Genomic DNA, 21,785 nt, shown 5'->3' with positions numbered 1-21,785 from the left:
AGATCATCCCTACCTGGGGGACTCCTCTTGAACTGCACAGTGACTGAAGAACCCATTCTATTGGTCAGGTACTTTGACAAGTCTGTTCTGTTTCGCTGGTTTTTCAACACTTTAACTGCACTGCCCTTAACACCTTCAATCCTCTGGTTTAGTTGCATGTACTAAAGGTATTATTGACTCAACTGGCAACATTTCAGAGGCACTCCAAATACCTTGGTCATAAACATTGCCATTACTCCTCCTAAATCTCAGATCCACCCCTTTTGGATCTCATAAACTCTCAGCCTTTGAGATAGTTGTAGGACACCCAATGCACTTGACCCCTGTAAGTCAAGTTTTTGACCCACAACTTATAAAAGGAATGATATTCCAATATTTCAAATGCCTAATTGCTTCCATTAAAAATAAGCAGGTTTTGATAGAGTAATCTCTTCACAGTGCACTCACAGGACACAAAGACATTAAGCATCACACCTGGCACCATGGAGATTTTTTCTATTGGGAAGACACCTCCAGAAAGACTTTCTTTAACCTTGCTGGAAAGGCCCCTATCAGATACCGTTAACCAACACTTTTTCCACCAAAATCCTGGGAGTAGACTCTTAGATTCATGTGACACACTGAAGAAAGCACCAAACACTGACTAGACTTGCATTTATCATGTGACCTGAAATTAAAGAATCCCAGAAATTGAAACAGACCACATCTGATGAGACAGCTTTCTCAAGATATCTGGAGCAGGCCTGTTGGAAGTTTGTCTTCGATGATGACATAATGCTCCAGTGTCTATGATCTTGATAATATATGGATTTTAGATTTTAAAAAGTGCCTGAGTGCTTTCCTTCTTACCCCTCCTTGTTACTCAAATGTGATCTCAAAACGTTTCCAGTCTGTGCACCTTCCCTCTAACGTGGGACACTACACCCAGAAGAGGTCCTCCTGGCATTGAAGAACAAAAAGCCGCAGAATCCAAAAAACCTGACTTTTCATTAGCAATGCTTTCAGAGAAAGATCTTGATCAAAAGGGGAAAATGTAAAAATTAATAAGAAATAACTTCCATTAAAATAGAGTCAGAAGGCCAGAAGAGGGAGCTCTCATGCCCAACAATGATAGCAGAACCCAACAGGATGAAGAAAGACTTTCTCTTTTTGCCTGGCAACAGCTCTGCAAGTGAGAGACTGTCACAATTCAGCCAATGAAAAGCCACTATATTTTGAACTCTCAGTTCCTCCAATGGACTCTTTGTTTATTATAGCCCTCCCAAGTCCCTCCACCCCCCACTTTGCAAAAGTTCTCCTCTCCTTGTTTCAGAGGACTTACACATGGCTCACCACGGGTGTAGACCCCAGATTGCAATTCTTTGTTGATCCAGAATAAAACCATTCTTGCTACATAAATAACTGAAAGTGTTTGTTTAAGGTCAACAGGCTTGTGACCACCGCAGTCACACAGAGCCCTGTTCTCAGAGGGCCCCATACTTGGTTTAACACTCCACTACTGCTGCCTTAAAATTCTTGAGAACTTTGTCTTTGAACTTGTGTTCTGCATGTGAAATCCAATGTGACAATACAGCATTCATTCATATAAGCAGATATGCATGGTTACCATTCCTGGCAACCCTATTTGCATTAGCCTGATTCCCCATGAGTGCAGAATTTTGGTGGACCCACAACATGTGGAAGTTCAACAAAACTCAGAGTGAGTTCAAGGTAAAAGTGTTATTACGTCTATGGCTGAGCAAGGGGAGAGGCTGGCAATGACAACGCCAAGAGGCACTGTTTTCTATTTGAACCAGAACTTGCTTTGAATGCAGACAGAGGCAATGTTATTCTAAGAAACGCAAACAACTAAGAAATCTTATCATATTCCTTCTTATTCTTGTTACTTCTCTGGATAAGCCAATCATCTACACTAAAAATGATCACACAGCATGAAAGTTAAAGATAGGGCACCCATAGTTCCTTTCCTTTTCAGTTCTTTCTTACTCATGAGTAAGAAAGTGTTGGTAGAATGTGTACATATCAAAAAGTAAAATAAAAACACTTGAGATAATTTTGTGCAGAATTTTCATTGTTCTAATAAGAATGGAATATACATGCATGTATGACTATGAGACATGAATTATGATTTTTGGTGATTTCACATGTAAATTAAATATTCTGACATTTGCATTTATGACTGGTGTTACACAATATAAAGAATAGTAAAACTCATGCTAATAATTTAAAACTTTAATTTTTCTTTACTTAGACTAATACCAAATAACAAATAATATGCACCATGACATGTCAAGAGAAAGACTGCAGAAGAAAGGAAAAAAATTTATATTTAATACTTTTAATGGCACATTTTTCCTACATTTTGAACAAGGGCCTCTACATTTTCACTTTGCACTTGGTTCCACAAATTATGTAGCTGACCCTGGTTAAACAGTATATGTGGTGCTTGGATTAAATGGTGCCATTTGCTATTATTCAGCCCAGATCTGCTGATATAAATTTAGGGATGATAACTTCAATAATACTAAACAGATTCCATATATATGTGTTAGCATACGGTATTTGTTTTTCTCTTTCTGACTTACTTCACTCTGTATGACAGACTCTAGGTCCATCCACCGAGGGGCAGGATGGGAATAAAGACATAGACCTACTAGAGAATGGGCTTGAGGTCACAGGGAGAGGGAAGGGTAAGCTGTGACAAAATGAGGGAGTGGCATGGACATATATACACTACCAAATGTAAAACCGATAGCTAGTGGGAAGCAGCCGCATAGCACAAGGAGATCAGCTCGGTGCTTTGTGACCACCTAGAGGGGTGGGATAGGGAGGGTGGGAGGGAGACGCAAGAGGGAGGAGATATGGGGATATATGTATAGCTGATTTACTTTGTTATAAAGCAGAAACTAACACCCCATTGTAAAGCAATTATACTCCAATAAAGATGTTAGGAAAAAAAAGGTACTAAAATAATGCTAAACAGGGTTCATTACTACAGCAGTTTCTTAACAACTTCAACAAGGCAACATACACTGTGAAGAACTAATGAGGACTTAGAGTAGGCTACATATGCTCCCTTATTTGAGCCCAGAGCCATTTGCTTAGACAAACCTTCCCTTGAATATATTGGGCAATTCTGTCTCCACTTCTCATTAGCTCTGTAAGTTATTTAACTTCTTTGAATGTCAGTTTCTCCTGCAAATAGAATGACTAACTTAATGTTTATTATAAAGATTAAATCTTCTAGCATGTGCCAAATACCTACTACATACTTAATTTTATTACTGTATTTTTTCCCAAATCCATCAGGTATATATTGAGAGGCTGCTCCATGGGAGCAATATAGTTAGATTTGCATCATAAATTCTTTTCTAAAATTTTTGGAGATCTTGCTGTTCGCCATGGATTAACAAAAATAAAACACTGAATATGTCATAGGAATAGAGATATTGTTACTCATAATTACCTGGCATGTATTAAGTGCTCAATAAACATGGCAGAAATGAATGAACATGATAATCATAAACCAAAATGAAAAACAGCTCAAGTACAGCCTGGATTCCTACCTTGACTTCTTCCATTAGGCAGTTACTTTATTTCTCACTTTCCTCGATTGAAAATAAATATCATATCTGTCTCATAGAGTTATTATGAGGAATAAATGACATACAGTATTTCATACAGTGTCTGACACCTGATAACTGTTCAGTCCATGTTAGCTATGTCAATATGTTGAGAATTTCACCCTTTCACCAAGGTCTTCTTACAATCCAAGTCCCTACTTCTGTCTTTTCTATAAATGAAAATAGAGAGATGCTCAAATAATTCATAACCCAAAGGAAATAATAAAGATAGGTGTAACAGAGATTTTTTTTAAAAGTAAAAAATATTTTCCAATTAGTGTTTTTCCTTCCCAAACTTGAAAATGTTGGGGCCAACAATCTGGTAGATCTCCTGTTCGTTTCCACTGAACCACACATGGACAAGTATTAAAATCACCCTTCCTGTTCAAACCTATCACTGATAGCTTCCCTTGGATGTTGACTTTGAAACAGCATGGATTCATTCACATGAGACAAGGAAGAAGTAAGGATTTGTTTACTGACTTAATAATAAGATTAAGTATAATCCCTTTATTAGACTGAAATACATCAATTGTGCATAAATACATGTTTTTATTATATAATTTAAATACTGAATTTTATCAGTGAGTAGCATGTGTTTTAGTATATGGGTGACCGGTATCTCATGAAAAGATGTTACTGGCTTATATGATTCTTGGAGGCTACAGGATAGTAGCCTGGGAACTAGGGATTCCGGAGGATAATGATGAGGAGGCTACACCCTTGTGAAGAAGGGACTATTTCCTGAGACTCCGTATGTCCCCCTCTACTTCTCACCCACTACTTCCTGGCATAAACCAACCGAACTCTTCCTTCAATAACACCCTTGTCATGGTTGCCTTCTTGCCTTTCCATAATTATAATTAGTATTTATTAAATATGCTACCATGTGTCAGGCACTTTTCTAGAAACTTTATATACATTAACTCACTACAAAACCACGAAGAAGATACTTCTATCATTATGTCAGGAAACTGAAGCACAGTAAGATTAAATAATTTGTTGAAGAAGACCCTAGTAGGAGGTAGCAGAATCAGGATTCAGTTGCAGGAAATCTGACTTAAAGGTCCCTGGTCTTAACATCTGGCTTTACTGAGTCTGCACCACACTCACCCAAAAACCAGACTTTGGACCAGCTCCGATGTACTTTGCTTAGTTTGCCCGATTTTGCACACCAGGTACACAGGTGGTGATCAGAAATATTTGCTGAACGAGTGAATATATGCTAATCAGAATCTCCAGGGCAGATTATTCTTTTTTTTTCCTGAGCTTCAGTTCCATGGGAACATGCACTTTTTCATCTAGATGCAACACAGTATCACAGTTACCTTAAGTCACTGTAACAAAATAAACTCACTTTTCATTATCTTGTCTTCTAGCTCCCAGATTTATGACTGGAACTACCATTTCACCCTCTGCCCAAGTAAAAAACTTGGGAGTAGCTTTTTTCTCCTTCCTATCCCTTACTCCTTTTTGTTAATCATTTACCCTGCAGGAACTACACAATATTATGCAGGATCCCTGGACATCCCCTGAATCTTCTCTGCCTCATACCTCACTAGTCAAATTCCAAATAGTAATTTGTTTTTTGGATGGTCATTACTTACTTCTCATTCCATGGGATTTTTAGGCAACAGCGGTACTGAGTATAGTGTCTGGTTTAAAATTATGCTCAAAAATGAAGCACATAAAAAAAAAAAATGAAGCACATAATTGAATAATTAACTATCTAGGAATCAAAAAAGTGAATATATTAAATGATGTTATCAGAAACCAGACGTAGGTTGCAAACGAAACAAGCTAAAATAAAAGACATCTGGAAGAGCATCTGAGAGCCAGGCCAAGTACTGCCTGACACTCTGAAAGTTCGTCTAGGTCCCACCTGCTTCAGCTTACTCTTACTTCTTGATTTTTGCTCTTGCTTTTCCAACAGCACCCACTTATCTTTCTTCCAGTTTGACTGTCTCCGTTTGCTGAGCCCCTACTCTGACATTTCCACTGGTCACTTTGTTCCAGCATGATTTGCCTTTGCTTTCTGATTTTTACCTCTTGGTTTGCCGCCTGATTATCATGGTTGATGGAACAATTTGGCCCATCTCATCCTGCCAAAGGATCCATCTGCCACATGCCTAACTCGCCGAGTCCCAACATTCTCTCCTCCAATGAGACTGGCCCATATTGCTCTTTTCGTGAACCCGATCTAGATTGACTTCCTGTATTGTGCCTTCCTTTATCAAATGAGATCAGTCACCTATCAAGCATTTTGAAATATTCGTAGGACAGGTAGAACATATAAGACTGTACGCATCAGCAGTCATTGATGTTAAAATAAACAGGGTGAATTGACTTATGCTAAGATTGTTATTGTTTAACTAAAATGATTAATTTATACAGTACTTTCAGAACGAGAATAACGAAAGTATAACTTAAAACTCATATTACTCTTCAATATGGTAATTAAATAATTTTTAAAAGTGTTTCCAAATAAAATAATTTTTATCGTGAAGACTTAGAGTATGGCTCTAAATAATGTGATTTTAAATTAGGAAAATGAACTGAACAAACTACTGATCTAATCCAAGAGTTTCAATTCATTCTTGTTTGTTAGTTGAGAGATTCTGTGTCAATAAAAATGTCAAACGATGTAAGAAGAAAATATGTCAAATATTTGATCCAGCAGCACTGCTGGCAAATAAAGTTTGGTTCTTTATTTGCACGGTTTATATCAAGCATGATTGAGCTTTTCAAGAGATAAGGATTTTTGGAATATTTCCACTGAAATGCAAGTAATTGTAAATGCAAATGGGCTGTTAAGTCAGGTCTGTTTCTTTGTGCCAACAAAAGTTAAATGACTAAATTTAGAAAATTTAATGAGGAATCAAAGTTGGGTTTAAGGACAATTATTTGGGTCATGCTGCCTTAACTTGGTCTTTGCTCATTCCTTCAATTTAGAAGCAAATTATAGATAATGGAAAAAATCACTGAGAAGAAAGGCTTTAATTTGTACACATGTACATTAATTTTCTTTTGAATGTGGAATATGTACAAAAATTATGTAAGTTATAATGTCTCTGGTACTTTTGTTCCTCCCTCTTCCCCATATCTATTTACCCACATAGTCATATAAATTACTGTTACGGTTTATTTTTTTTTACATCAAATATTACTTTTGAAAGGTACAAGTCCAAGCTAAAGTCACATTAAAGCAGACAAAATGAAATGGAGTCAAAGACAACAAGATTACTCCAAGGTGGTTGAAACCTGAATCTGTATAGGCTGGCAACTCTTGATCAGATAGCAACAGAGTGTTGGGTTTTTTTAAATCATTTTTTTTCAATGATACTGATATCCCTATCCTTTTTGTCATTTAAAAGTGTATTTGCAGCTTCTCTATCATATGCTCTTCAAAAAGAAATCCCTTGGATATAAGAGAGTCAAGTGTCAGAACAGGAACCTAAGAGACCATTTGACTTGAGCCCTGGGAGATTATAAAAAGGCCGGTGGGATCATTCTTTCCAACCATTAAAAGAGAATACAGTATGCTATTCAGACAAGATTAATCATTCAAAGCAACTTTGTTCTTGAATAACTAATAATCATAACCTTGTTAATTTTCTTAAATCAAAAAGTTAAATATATAAGATTTCTTATATATAGAAATATATAAGAATATATATAGAATATATATAGAATATATTCTATATATATATAGAATATATTCTATATATATGTATATAGAATATATACATAGAAATATATATATAAGCACTATATATAGTGCTAAAAACCGAGGGTTATCAGATTTGGGGATTTTATGGACCAGAAAATCTTCAAATAAAATAATATTGATATTTTCTTTCCAGTAAGAGCAATAAAACAATTAAAGAAAAACAGCCAACCATACAAAATATGCCTGCCATCTATTGTTATTATAATTTAATAAAAGCAATGTCATTTGACATCAAACAATTATGAGGTATAATATTAGAATAAATGAGAATCTTATGAACTGATTCAAATAAAGGTTATAAAAACTCACTACTTTTTTTTTTTTTTTGCGGTACACGGGCCTCTCACTGTTGTGGCCTCTCCCGTTGCGGAGCACAGGCTCCGGACGCGCAGGCTCAGCGGCCATGGCTCACGGGCCTAGCCGCTTCGCGGCACGTGGGATCCTCCCGGGCCGGGGAACGAACCCGCGTCCGCTGCATCGGCAGGCTGACTCCCAACCACTGCGCCACCAGGGAAGCCCAAAACTCACTACTTTTTAAATGTATTTTATTTTGTCACACCCACAAAAATTTAGTCAAGAAGCACAATGGCAGACTGATGTCGGATAAGCACTATTATAGAGACATCTAAAATGCTGAGTGCATATTTTATTTGCACAAAGAGAGGTTAATCAAAGAAGCCTTAATTAATACCTGTTGTAGGCTCTAATTCTCATTTGTGTAAAATGAGAATAATAATAGGACTCACGTCATCGAGATTTTGTGAGAATTCAATGAGTTAATATACATAAAATTTTAAAACAGGGTCTGTCATACACAGTAAGAGCTCAATAAATGTTAGATATTGTTCTTATTGTCAAAGTAGGACTTAGGGTCTCATTATTTCTAAGACTTGGTTAAACTCTAAAGTATCCATCTCTCAAATCCACATTAAATAACTCAAAAGGGAAAGAAAAGAACCATCAAGAGACACTGAAAACTCTAGTTAATGATACACCTGCTGAAGTGTACAGGTAAAGTGTGTGATGTCTCCAATTTACTTTGCATCCAAAACAGGAAGATGAAATCAATAGATACCCAAGCACAAAATAAATATAATATAATGCTACTTGTAAAATCTAGGTAGTGGGTGTATATAAAATTCCTTCAAATTTTCTATGTTTTACATATCTCAAAATAAGATGGAAAAAAAATTGAAGGATTTAAAATTTTAAAGAAACAATCTTAAAAATTTAAGCACCTATTCATTAAAATAAGAAGCTACCAGATTTAGGCATCGTTCCTAACACCTATCTGGGGGTACCATATTTATATCTAAGGGCAGGATTTCTGCTGCTTGCCTCTAGATCCAGAATTACTAGTTTTGATGGTGCCACTATAGGCATAACCATGTTTGCCCTGACCCCCACTTCAGCCATGTGTCAGAGGTTGCAGGAGACCCTAGGTCCTGTGGACACAATGGGGCATCCAGCTCTGATTCAACCAGATTGAACCTGGGGACGTGTGGGCGTGAGCATGAGAGTTGTAAGTCGGTCTCCAGTCTGGAGGCAGGTTCTTGAAAAGTACAAATTTTGATGATAATGCCCAAAAGAAATATTGCATTAGTAGCAAAAATGTGAAACAAAATGAAAACGTGCTGACTATACAACTTGCTACAAAACATCTGGCATGGTACAGTTTTATTCCTTTGTTAAAGAAAAATAAACATATATGTGTGTGTATGTGTTTGTATATACACCCACACAAATATATATACACAGATATGTATATATATATATACACATATATAAACACATAAATATGTATATATCTATATATTGGAATCCTAATGGCTCTGTGAAACTGTAACTATCTTATATTTTATATGTTGCTATTTTTCATAATTATTTTCTTCTCTTTATAATCTCAACCAAAATAGTGCTAAAGATTTTTTGTTTGTTTTCCCAACTGTTTGAGACATGTTATGGCGATTAAAACCTAAAGAATAACTCAGTGTGAAATCAGAGCCAGTTATTGTTGAAATTATTGTAATGTCACCAGGAAAGAATTATAATTTTATTTTAGAAATAGAAAAAAATACTTCAGATGTTCAAAAAATCCAATTTTTAAAAAGAGAAAAATGGAAGTCAATTATGCAAATATTTGGCATTCTGTAGAAAGTTTCTAGATATTTTAGTGATATGTATTCTTGTGGATGCCAACTATTTTATTTTTGATTATCAAAATATGAAATACAACAGTGTATTCTTCCCTATGAGCAAATAATGAAGTGAAGGTCAATTTAAGTCAAAAAAAATTATGCTTTAATCTCTGGGACACTTCCAGTAAACCTTTTTTTCTCAATTATCCATATAATAATTGCTGTTCTTTTCTTTATTTCCATAGAAACATAATATCAGGGAAAATACTGTTCTTCAATGATATTTTTCCACAATAGGGTTAGGCTATGACAAGAGGAGACTCATCAGGATTAATAAGAGGTAGAAGTGATGACTATAAATTAACAGATTGTTTAGTGTCCTATTCAAATAAAAAAAAAACCATAGATCAGAGAAATTTGGAGCTAGAGATGCCCTTAGAAATGTGCTTTTATCAACGAGAAAACTAATGTCCAGGACTGTTAAAAGATGCACCTCTCAAGTCCGTCTCAGAGCCAGGTTAGTGGCAGAGTCACTTGGCCCAGTAATATATCTCCCACCCTATGCTGCCAATGCCTCTGTGGGGTTGCCATTATTTTACTATGCAGAAACATGACTTCGGAAGGAAAACCATATGAAAATCATTTATCTTAATATGGATAGATGTCTGTTTATATTCAGGGACTAGCAACAAGGTGACATTTAATTTTGAATCATTTATACAAGGTATATGCAATTTACATACAGATTATAAATCGTAAATCATATATTGTACAAAGCACAATAGAGAAGAACTAAGAGTGATAGAGAATCCTTCTCCCTGTTTTTGGGGGGCTTTAGAACAGTTAAATAAGAATTCAGTGTGTCAAATATTCATTTTGTCAGACACTTTGGTGGCTGCTTCCTGGTACACATAAACCCTGCCCTCAAGAAGTTGGCAGTCTACTAGATGAGAAAGATACAGGTGTAGACAGAGTGTTTACAGACTTGTGTTTTACAAGATTGGCCAGGGGAGTGAAAACTGGAGAGAGGAATAGGCAGACATTAGGATGCACACCCGCCAAGTACAGGAAAGAAGCAGGAAGACTAAGGAACTGGGCTACAGGTGGCGGAGGAGTGGGCAGTTGCAGCAGGCAAAGAGCAAACACTTTGGTTCAAAACCTGAGAATTCTGGTGGATCAGTTTCTCCTCATCCACCTCTCACTATACCTTCTACAGATTAAAAGCAAGGAAAAATGATAAAGTTCAAGTACAGGGAAAGTGCTTTAACATCAACCCCAACGAATTTGACCCCCTTCCAGTATCTTTTTAAATGTCACCACCAAGCCAAAACCAGGAAATAATCAGAGATTGATTGCTCCTTGACCTTCAACCCCACATTTCATCATTCAAGTTCCAATGATACTACCTCCAAAATAGGTATTTGTTACATGGACACTCCTCCATCCACACTGCACCACTCTCACCCTCCTCATTTCTTTCATTTGGAGTACTGTATCTGGGTTTACCCTGCCTACCACTCTACTCTGTTTCCCAGGAGCCTACAGAATTGGAGTCGTCACCTGCAGTATAAAATTTAAGATCAACTGCCTGTCACTAAAGGTATTTTGTGATCTGATCCTTATCTGTATCCTTACCTCCCACCACTTCCTTTCCTTTTCTACTTCTGTCTTTTTTCTCCAAGAACATTGAATACTTGTAGTTCCAGGAACATGCCATGGCTTTGCACTGCTGTGCCTTTTCACTTTTGGACTACCAGCTGTAGGCAATGTTCTATTTAGACCACATGACTGCACTAGCGACTTGATAGATAAATAAATGAATTTATTGTTGTCCTTCTCCGTTGGCATTTTTCAGGATCTCAAATAGTATGTGTTTTGTTCTCCTAAATGAACCTTAGATACATGGACCATTTAAACAAGTATGCATAGGCATTATGTTATGAACTTGAATAACAAGGACAAATCATTTATAATCGCTGCTTAACAAGATAATGTACAATATTCTGAACAAGGTAAAATTTTTAAATATCTTATTTAAGGTCACAGTACATAGAATGATGTATTAGTTATTGGTACATGGCATGTAACGTAAATCTGATAAATATTTGAAACTAAAAAGGAAAGAAAGTAGGAAAGGAAGCAAGCAAGAAGGAGAGGAAGAGACAGAGAAATACTTTGAATTCAAAAGTCCAAAAGGTATGATCTTCCCACATATTTTTAATCCAAAAACCCCTTGTACAGATAATATTTTATAAGAAACCCAATATGTAAAGGAAATATATTATTTATTCCATTAGGTCTACACATACTTATTGATCATGTGCTAATGCTTGGACTGTGTTAGGTGACAGAGATATAGCAAAGAACAAGATCGCTCTCCTCTTGGAGCTTAACATGTAGCAGTGAAGACAGGTAATAAACAAGAGAAACTTTCAAATGGTGTAAGTAATATGAACATGACAGAACAGGATATTGTGACTGAGACAGGGAGTTTGGCTACTTTTGATACAGTGATTAAGACCTCCTCTGTGAGGAGGAAGTAATGCTTGAGTTGAGACCCAGATACATGAAGAGGAACCCAGACAGAGAGAATATCACATGCACAGGCCCTGTAGTGAAAACAAACTTGTCAAGTTCAAGAAATGGAATGAACAAAAATGAGGAAAAGGGTAAATGGTATAAAACGAGGATGGAGTGTTAGGTCCAGTGATTAAAGGGACTTAGAGGCATGTTAATGAATTGATGGGAAGCTAGTGGAGAGTAGGCAGTAAGCATGGACATGACTGTTGTTGAAGAAGGGGTGAGTCACCACCACAAACTCTGAGGGCTGAGAAGTTCCTCCATGTTTCATGCCTGCAATTCACATAATTGGCACTAGCTGAACTCCCTCACCTTGGTTTCAATCAATGGCATATATAATGTGGTGCTCAGTTCAATTAAAAAAGCATTTCCTCTCTATAATATAGGTCTTGGCAATGGTTAATTGAATTTGATGACAAAATCAAAGGCATCAAAAGCAAAAATGAACAAGTAGGATTACATCAAACTAAAAAGCTTCTTCACAACAAAGGAAACCATCCATAAAATGAAAAGACAACCTATGGAAAGGGAAAAAATGTTTGCAAATCATATATCTGATAAGGGGTTAATATCTAAAATATATAAGAAACTTATACAAACTCAATAGCAAACAAAACCAAAAACAAACCCAAAAAACACTAATCTGATTTTTAAAAAGTCAGAGGATCTAAACAGACATTTTTCCAAAGAAGAAATATAAATGGTCAACAGGTATATGAAAAGGGGCTTGACATCACTAATCATCAGAGAAATGCAAATCAAAACCACAATGAGATATCACCTCACACCTGTTAAAATGGCTATCATCCAAATGATAAGAGATAACAAGTTTGTATAAGGATGTGGAGAAAAGGGAATCCTTGCGCACTGTTGGTGGGAATGTAAATTGTTATAGCCAGGATGGAAAATAGCATGGAGAGCCCTCAAAAAATTTTTAAAAACTACCATATGATCCAGCAATCCACTTTTGGGTATATACCTAAAAGAAATGAAAACTGGATATCTAACAGATTTCTGCACTCATATGTTCACAGCAGCATTATTCACAATAGGCAAGATAGCGAAAGAACCTAACTGTCCATTGAGGGGTGAATGGATAAAGAAGATGTCATACACACACATGCACAGTGGAATATTATTCAGCCATGAAGGAGAAGAAAATTCTCACTCCTTCCATTTACAACAACATGGATGAAACTTGAGGGCATTATGTTAAGTGATATAAGTCAGACAGAGAAAGACAAATACTGCATGGTATGATTTATAATACGTGGAATCTTAAACAATATATTAAGATTAAAACTCATAGAAACAGAGAGTAGAAAAATGATTGCCAGGGACTAGGTGGATGGGAGATATAGGGAGAAGTTGGTAAAAGGCACAAACTTTCAGCTATTAGAGGAATAGAGTTTGAGAACCCAAAGTATAACATGCTGACTATAGTTGATAACACTGAATTATATAATTGAAATTTGCTAAAAGAGTAGAACTTAAATGCTTTCACCACAAAAAAAAAGAAAGAAAAGATAAATATGTGAGGTGATGGGTGTGTTAAATAACTATGGTGGGAATCCTTTCACAATGTACAGGTATATCAAGTCACCACAATGTATACTTTAAATATCTTGCAATTTTGTCAATTATACCCAAATAAAGCTGAAAAAACAAACATTTCATATGCACCTACTATGTGCCCATCGCTGAGCTTAGGGATAGGGATACAAAGATGAAAACATGGTTCTTGTCTTATTATACAATGTAGAGGGAAAGACAGGCACAGTTAACATAATTTTAGAATAATACATTAACTGCTATGGTAGAGATATTGAAAACCTGGGGTGAGGATCAATTATCCCAGGCTGGTTGTTTGTGGAAGTTTTCCTGGAAGAGGTAATAGCTTAGTTTTGAATTAATTAACCAGGCCAAGAAGGGAGCTACATGTACAAAGAGAGTATAAGCTAAAGAAAAGAAACATTTTCTTATAGATGAGTGCAAGGGAAAACTTTCAAGTCAGTATTACTATAGCTTAAAATATGAACTGAGGACCAGTGGGAGATGAGATTTGGGACATAAACTAGAAACAGATCAGGAAAGGTTTCAAGGCCACTTCAAGCTGTTCACACACTATCCTGAGGTCAATTAGAAGCCATTGATGGATGTTGAAGAGCAGACTGGACCTAGTCAGATTTGCAATTTAAATAGATCTCTGGCAGCTGATGGGGAACATCTTGGACATATTTTTTTTCCCCAGCTACTATTCTTGAAAGAGAACTGCTTTTCTAGAAATGCCAAACCTCTTCTGAATTCTTTAAATAGCTTTCAACTATGATAGAACAGTTTTAAAGAGACTTACCTAATATTTTCCTCATAGTCTCCAACATTTCTCCTTTTCCAAATTAACTTTATAGTTTAGATGGATAATGAATGGCAAAGAGGGAAAATTAAAAAGTGGTTGTTTGCCTTATTAGCCAGACATTCTGCTAACAGAAGCCTGAGATGTCCTTAGTTTTCTAATATTACTTAGAAAACTGTCTTCGATTCCAAGATAGAGTGAATTCATCTGACCCAGATATGACATGGGATCCTCTCTGATGAATATCTGCAATCTTTTTGCACCTTTCCTCTGAACAATTTTACTCCTCTTCTGATTTGATTCTATAATTGGTACTTAAATAGAAAACCACACCTTCTTAAAACTCTTATGACTATAAATTTTGCATTTCTTTTATCTGAAAGTGTCCATTGTCATCTTAAACATCTTACTAGTCCATTGACTTTTAGGCAAGGCATGGAAGCATTGCTCTCTGTCTGTTCAAGGGCACCATCCACCCATGGTGAGATGGTAACACGTGTATGCTTCAAGCATCTGTTTTAGGCCCTAATTAGCTATCTTATCTGGAAACTTCTAACACCTTTAGAATCATAGCCCAGAGTAAAGTCTTGGTCAGTATTGATATGCAGGTTTCACTGATATTATAAATCCATTATTAAACTACTGTACCAGTCACCTCACACATCACTGGAGTAATTCTTTTAAGAACCTGTAATTCTGCCATTCTGTCCTCATAATTAGGCATAAATGGCTAATGAAAACATCATTGTATAGTTTGTGAGTACATTTCTCTGAAGATTCAAAGATTTGTTTTTCATTTTCAACATTTAACAATTGATTATTTTCACACTAGAGACTAGTTAATTGAGCATTTGCATAGTTTTATCCAGATAGAGATAAAGGTAAATTGAGGGGTTCATCTTTAAATTCTGTCCCTTTTCTGTTTCTCCACCTTCTTCCATATCAAAGCCATTAAATCTCATTGATACCACAGTTTCTCCTCCAATCTATGCCAAGACCAAGTATGCTTTTCCCTAGAAGAAAAAAAAAATTTTAAAAAACCTACCTCATTTGCATGAATGTGCTCATATTCACCTGTTCCTTCATTATTTCATTCATTTACTGAATTATTAAAACTTCATCCTCTCTAATCATCACTTGAAAGACAATCTAGTACCACTGAAAGCCCCTGGTCTAGGCACCAGAGACCTGGATGCAAGCAAGTCCTAGCTTTGATTAATTGAGCCAGAGCATTTAACCTCCTTAGAACTTGGTTCACTCATCTAAAAATGGAACAGATTACATCAGTTGCCCCTTATCTTAATTAGGTCATAGGCCTCCTGCAGAATCTGATAACTATGAACTCACTCTCCAGAAAAGAAAAAAATGCTCATATCCATATACCTATAAAATTTTGCATTTGATTCCTTGAGACTCATGGAATTTTAAAACCTGTGTATGAACATGGGAGACTCATAGGCTCCTGGTTATGAGCCATTGAAGTAGATGGTCTCTGCCTTCAGAGTTCCACAGAGCCTTGCTCTACAAAGTGTAGTTCACAGAGTAGCAGTTCACCTAGGAGTTCCCTGTAAATACCAGGTCCTGCCTCAGGCTTACTGAATAAGAATTTGCATCTTAACAGTATCTTTAGGTGATTCATATGGACATTAAAGTTTGAGAAGCACAGTTATCAAGTTTGGTTTAAATAAATTTCATGTAAAAGCAGAAAGGAAGATGATGATGGTTAGAATGGATTAGAGGTGCTTTCCTCTCTCATCTCCTTCAGGATGTCTCAAAATACAAACCACAGCAAGGATTTTTAATCACAGACTCTGGATCCGTGAAGAGCCTTCCAATAAAAGAAACTTAAGATCCTGGATTTTGTTTTATTCATGGAAGAAGCATTTATTTATGTTATGATGTTTGTGTTAATGATAATCATGATTAAATACATATGGTATTTGGGGAAGCTATCACCACTAATGGCCCCACTGACAAAATAGGAAGAGGAAAATCAAAAAGTTAGTTTGGCTCTATAAAAGTAATTCTTTTTTTTTGCGGTACGTGGGCCTCTCACTGTCGTGGCCTCTCCCGTTGCGGAGCACAGGCTCCGGACATGCAGGCTCAGTGGCCATGGCTCAAGGGCCCAGCCGCTCAGCGGCACGTGGGATCCTCCCGGACCGGGGCATGAACCCGTGTCCCCTGCATCGGCAGGCGGACTCTCAACCACTGCGCCACCAGGGAAGCCCAAAAGTAATTCTTAATGACAGTCATTTATGTGAACGACAACATTTATGCCTCATAAGTATGCAGTGTAGTAATATTATGAAATCCATAGACAGATTCAATGTTTTAGATTAACATTGCTGTAGATTTTATTTAATTACAGTGGCAAATCTTAGAGATACATTTAGTCTTCATAATTTGCTACTCTTGCAGCATATAAATCTACTCAGAACCTTTCCAAATTAGGGCAAATATTAGTTTAAAAAGGACATGTTGAAGATGAAAGTTAGTTTTTTATATAAAGCTATTTAGTATTTATATAAGATCTTTATTCTGAAGTGTAAATGTTTTGGTTCAAACATATAAAAGAAATTTAAAGCCACAGGTATTCATTTGCAGATGTTAAACTTGAATTTTCACATTATATCTGCCTAAAATTGAGGTAACTTTTAAAGTGCTCCTAGGTAGATGCCACATTGGTCTGCAAAACTGTGAGCTCCTGTATTTCCAAAATGACTTCTTAAAATGGAAGAAACTAAACGTATTAGAAGCATGGGAGAAATAGGGACTAAGGGATAAGAGGAAAACAATTAAGGTAAAGAGGAAATAAAGTTATGGGTGGCAAAGGAGACAGATGATTTATGCATGGATCTTCATGCATAAATGCAGAGTGACATTTACTGAGCCAAGAAAGACAGAGGAGGAAATAAGATGTTTTTAAAGTGTTCATGAATCTTTTGTCATACAAGTAATAGTCAGTCAATAATGTTCCATAATTAAATCCCTCCCTCCTCCTTCACCTTCCCTCTCTCCAGTCTCAAGGGCATAACATATTAGAGAAGATGGCTGTATCATTTTATTTCCAATAAAGATTTCTATCTGTAGTAACTCTATGAGCTTATGTGAGTTGAGTTGATGGTTACTCATCCCTCTCTGATCAGAGCTTTTAGAAAACTACAGCTCATTTGCCTATGCTCTTTTATTTAAGTCTTGCTTATCTCCTCTTATCTAAGCCACCAGTACCTCCTAATTTCTAACCCATTTATCTCATGTTTCTGCTTTGTAAGTAAGGGGCAGTTGCTGCCAAAACAGATCTTTCTTAAAAATTTTAAAGTTGAAAAAGCAAGAAAAATAAGGCTAATTTCTCTTACTTCATCTCTAGTTAAGAGTTTTTATAACTCTCTTTGCACCTCTTAAACAAGCACACTGAGTTCAGTACAAGGGCAAGGTTTGGGTCCAGGGAGGCAAAAGTAAAAGGATGTAGCTGGTGGTTTCCTAATCACAGAATGAAACTGCCCTTATGAATAGTAAGCATCTGGTAAAGAGCCATTCTGTTCTGTTGCATCTTAAATTGAGTCATGCCAGTTTATTCATTTGCTAATCCAAGTCACTTATCTTGCACTGAAACTTTCACATACTAGTATAATAGATGTTTGTGGAATAAAGACAATAATTTTAGCAAATGATGTAAGAACATGCACTGTTCTACATGAATTATATTTTACAGTCCGTTTAGATGTCGATTTATTATTTTTTCTACCTTTTTTGCTCTGTAGATTTGATTTCATATTGGATATAATTTCCTAGGTAAAGCAGGGACTGTCTAAGTGAATAATAGGGTTTTATAGCGCCTAACAATAATGTCACGTACAATTATCTTTTAATAACTGTTATAATGATGATGTACTCCTCTACCACTTTTAATAATTATAATGATGATCTATTTCTACCCCTTCTAAAGTAGATGCAGAGATTGCCTCTGCTCCTGGGCCTGCTTCATTCTGAGGGCTGATGTGCTCAAAGAAGGAACAGAAGGAAAGAATGAATCCACAAGGATCAAGAACTAAGATGGAAATTAGAAGAGAATACTGAAAAAATACTACAAACAAGTCAGATTTACCTTGTTCATCTAGCTTTGTATAGGGTTTATCTTTCATGTCTTTTTGTTTGTCCCATGGTTTCCCCTCCCAAGTTGAAAGTATTTGTGTTTGTCTTTATAGCAAATTTAGGAATTGACATTTTCTGAATTTCAAACATTTAAATAAGTTAGGCATGCCTATGTGTGTGTATCTATGTACTTGTGTATATGTTTACTGATGTGTGTTTTTATGTGTAAGTATATTTTCAAGTATATGTATTGCCTTTGCATGAGAGTATATTTATGTGTATTTATTCATTTGGCAGTTTCTGTTTGTATGTACATAACATCTACATGTGTATACATATGTCTGTATTTTGATGTATCAGAAGACAGATAAATTTAAGAAAGTACATAGCTCATCTATACAATTGTTTGGTTTGAAAAAATGAACTTTCTAGTACACTCTGGACTCTTTATACCTCGTGTATGTCAATAAACATTTCATGTGCTTCAGGAGAATAATTTTGGGATAAAGAGAAATTGACTTTGGACAGTTTTCCAAGGATTTGGACAATTTTCAGACTAGGTAACTGATTATGACTTGTATGTTTTCTGGACCTTGCTGTTTCAATTGAATGAAGAGTCCTTTCCTTTTATAAGCAATTTTTATTTTGTCTATGGGTTGCTATACCCTGTTTTAGAGGTGGCTCTGTCTCAACAGCCGGAAAAATGCTCTTATGCAGTAGAAGTTCACTGTTTAGCAACTTTAATTAGTGATCAAGAAGTCCTCAATGAGTCTTAAAAGGAAGGTCATGTAAGCTAAAAAGTATTACAATTACTTTTTCTTCCATAAAATTCAACCTAACATATTCAAAATCTTAGCACAAAGCTTAGCAATGGTTATGAAACTACTGATAATAAATGGGCTTTCAATATTTTTCATACTTTTACCAGCAGAGCAGTTTGCTTTTAAACTTTTCTTTTTATCTGCATAAAGTATAATTAATTATACAGAGTTTCAACTCCCATTGTAGAGAGCTGAAAACCACATGTAATTGTTCTTAATAGGTTGGATTCTTTCCCTGGTTAGCAGCATAAAAACTTCTTTTCCAGGAATCAAAAAATTGTCATGCCGAGTTGAACAGGATGCAAATCTGGCCTGAAGTTTTCTTACAATTGCTGTAATAATATGTACTGTTCATCTACTCCTCAGGTTGCCATTAAGAATAAAAGCATATTACCTCAGTAGGATGCTATTATCTCTTTGGTTATGCAGCCTGCCTACAGATAGGGCCCGGCTTAAATTGGGAACCTGAAAATACTGTGAGACCACATGGACATGGAGATAATCATGAAGTGACTCCCAATTTTCATACTTGGTTAAGAACAGACATCTGAATGGAGGAAACATGGGTAAATTTTACTGCCTACTTTTATGTGTAAAATATGCTGTAAATTTCCCCCACTGCATTTATTTTTACATTGAAATTTCCAACTTATATTTTCATAGATTCTTTTCAACTAGGCATCAAGGCAAGTACAATGTAATGAAGAACTACTGTACTTTAGATTTATTCAGATATTCAATATACAAACATGTCCAAGTATATGTGTCCCTTCCTTCCTCCCTTCTCTACTACCCATCATTTTTCTAGTTGCTCCTTACTTTGCTACAAATTTAAATACATTATGAGAAAAAAAAACTTTTACTGACCAAATAGGGTAGGAGACATGAAATTCATTCATAAATTGTATCATATAATTAAAAATATATATAACATAAGTCTCTTTATAGTTATTAGGATCAGAAATTTGACTCAACTTCCTAGCAACCATTGAAAAAGAAAATTACTCATTCAATATGATCAGTAATAAAATCAGTATGACTCCTCTGAAAAACAAAGTGAGAAACATTTACAGTAGATCATCATAAGAGGACCCAGTGTAATGTAGTAAACTGGGTTTTTCATAACATTTTTATTTTAAATTCAACAATACATTTCATAGAGCTTAATGGAGACTGAAAACGGTAAAGCATAGTTCAGTGAAATCAGTTCTGGAAGAGGCAAGAACAATGTTATCCCTGGTGCATAGGTCTCAAATTTAGAACATCTAAGGCAGGATTGGAAATTGGAAAGGCATCAGCCAAGTTTGGCCATAGATCTATTTCATTCGTCTTATTTTTATTTAGTTAGTTTGCATGTCTAGGGATCAGTGTTTCTCAAACTAATTGTAGTGAAATGCTAGTTTCATTTTTAAGTTTCCTACCCATCATGAATCAGTTGTTTTGTAAAATATAATAAAAAATAAATTACTTGTATGTTTAGTTATCTTGTTCGGCGTTCTCTTGACTTTTTGCATATGTGATTTGATGAATTTCATTATTCTAAAAAATTCTCAGGAAAAGTCTAGCCTGTTTTTGTAAAGAAAATTTCTTTTAAATCTTCAAATATTTCTCCTGGTTTTGTCTCTCTCTCTTATTCTTTTAGAATTCCATTGCATATATAATAGACTATTTGATATTGTTCCAGAATTCTTGGATGCCTTGTTCCAACTTTTTGTTTTCCCTTATACTCTTTTTGTCTCTTTTTATTTGTTTGTTTGTATAATATCTAATGACCTGTCTTCATGTTCACAGATTCTTTTCTCAGGGATACTGAGTCTACTAATAAGCACATTGAAAGAAGTTATGATCTGTGATAACATTTCCTTTTATTTCTATCACGTTCATTTAAACCTTTCTTACAGTTTTCATTTTTCTACTGAAATTCTCCATCTGTTCATGCATATTGTTCACCTGTTCCATTAGGCCCTTTAACACATTAACAATAGTTATATTAAAGTCTCTGTCAGGTAATTCCAACACTGGATCACCTCAATCTGGTTTTCTCCATTGTTTTGACTCTTGACAATGGATTGTTTTTTCCTTGCATTTCTGTATAGCTTGTCACTTTTTATTAAATGCCAAACATCAAGTGTAAAACAATTGAGACAGGTGAAAATTATTTCTGCTTGGCAATAGGGCATGCCTCTTCTATTCTAAGGCCATTAGTTTGCGGCATTGAGTAAACCTACTCAGGAGCTGAGCTTCAGCTCACCAAATGCTTCAAATTCCTCTAAAATTGCTTTGTAATTAGGATGGGGGCTGGAGACTTGGAGTGGGTGGGCTTTTTACTTCCTACAGTGGTGGCCAATCCTCTACTCGCACGTACATTATTCCCTCTTGTCTCCTACCCTGCTTCTAATATTTCTCATAAGCACCTGATGGAGGTCCACATAAAAGCACTTGTGAGTT

The sequence above is a fragment of the Monodon monoceros genome, unplaced genomic scaffold, assembly GCF_005190385.1.
Source record: "Monodon monoceros isolate NGI ecotype Baffin Bay Population unplaced genomic scaffold, NGI_Narwhal_1 Super_Scaffold_15, whole genome shotgun sequence".
Lineage (NCBI taxonomy): Eukaryota > Metazoa > Chordata > Mammalia > Artiodactyla > Monodontidae > Monodon > Monodon monoceros.
The sequence above is the reverse complement of the archived record's forward strand: the minus strand, read 5'-3'. Positions refer to the sequence as shown.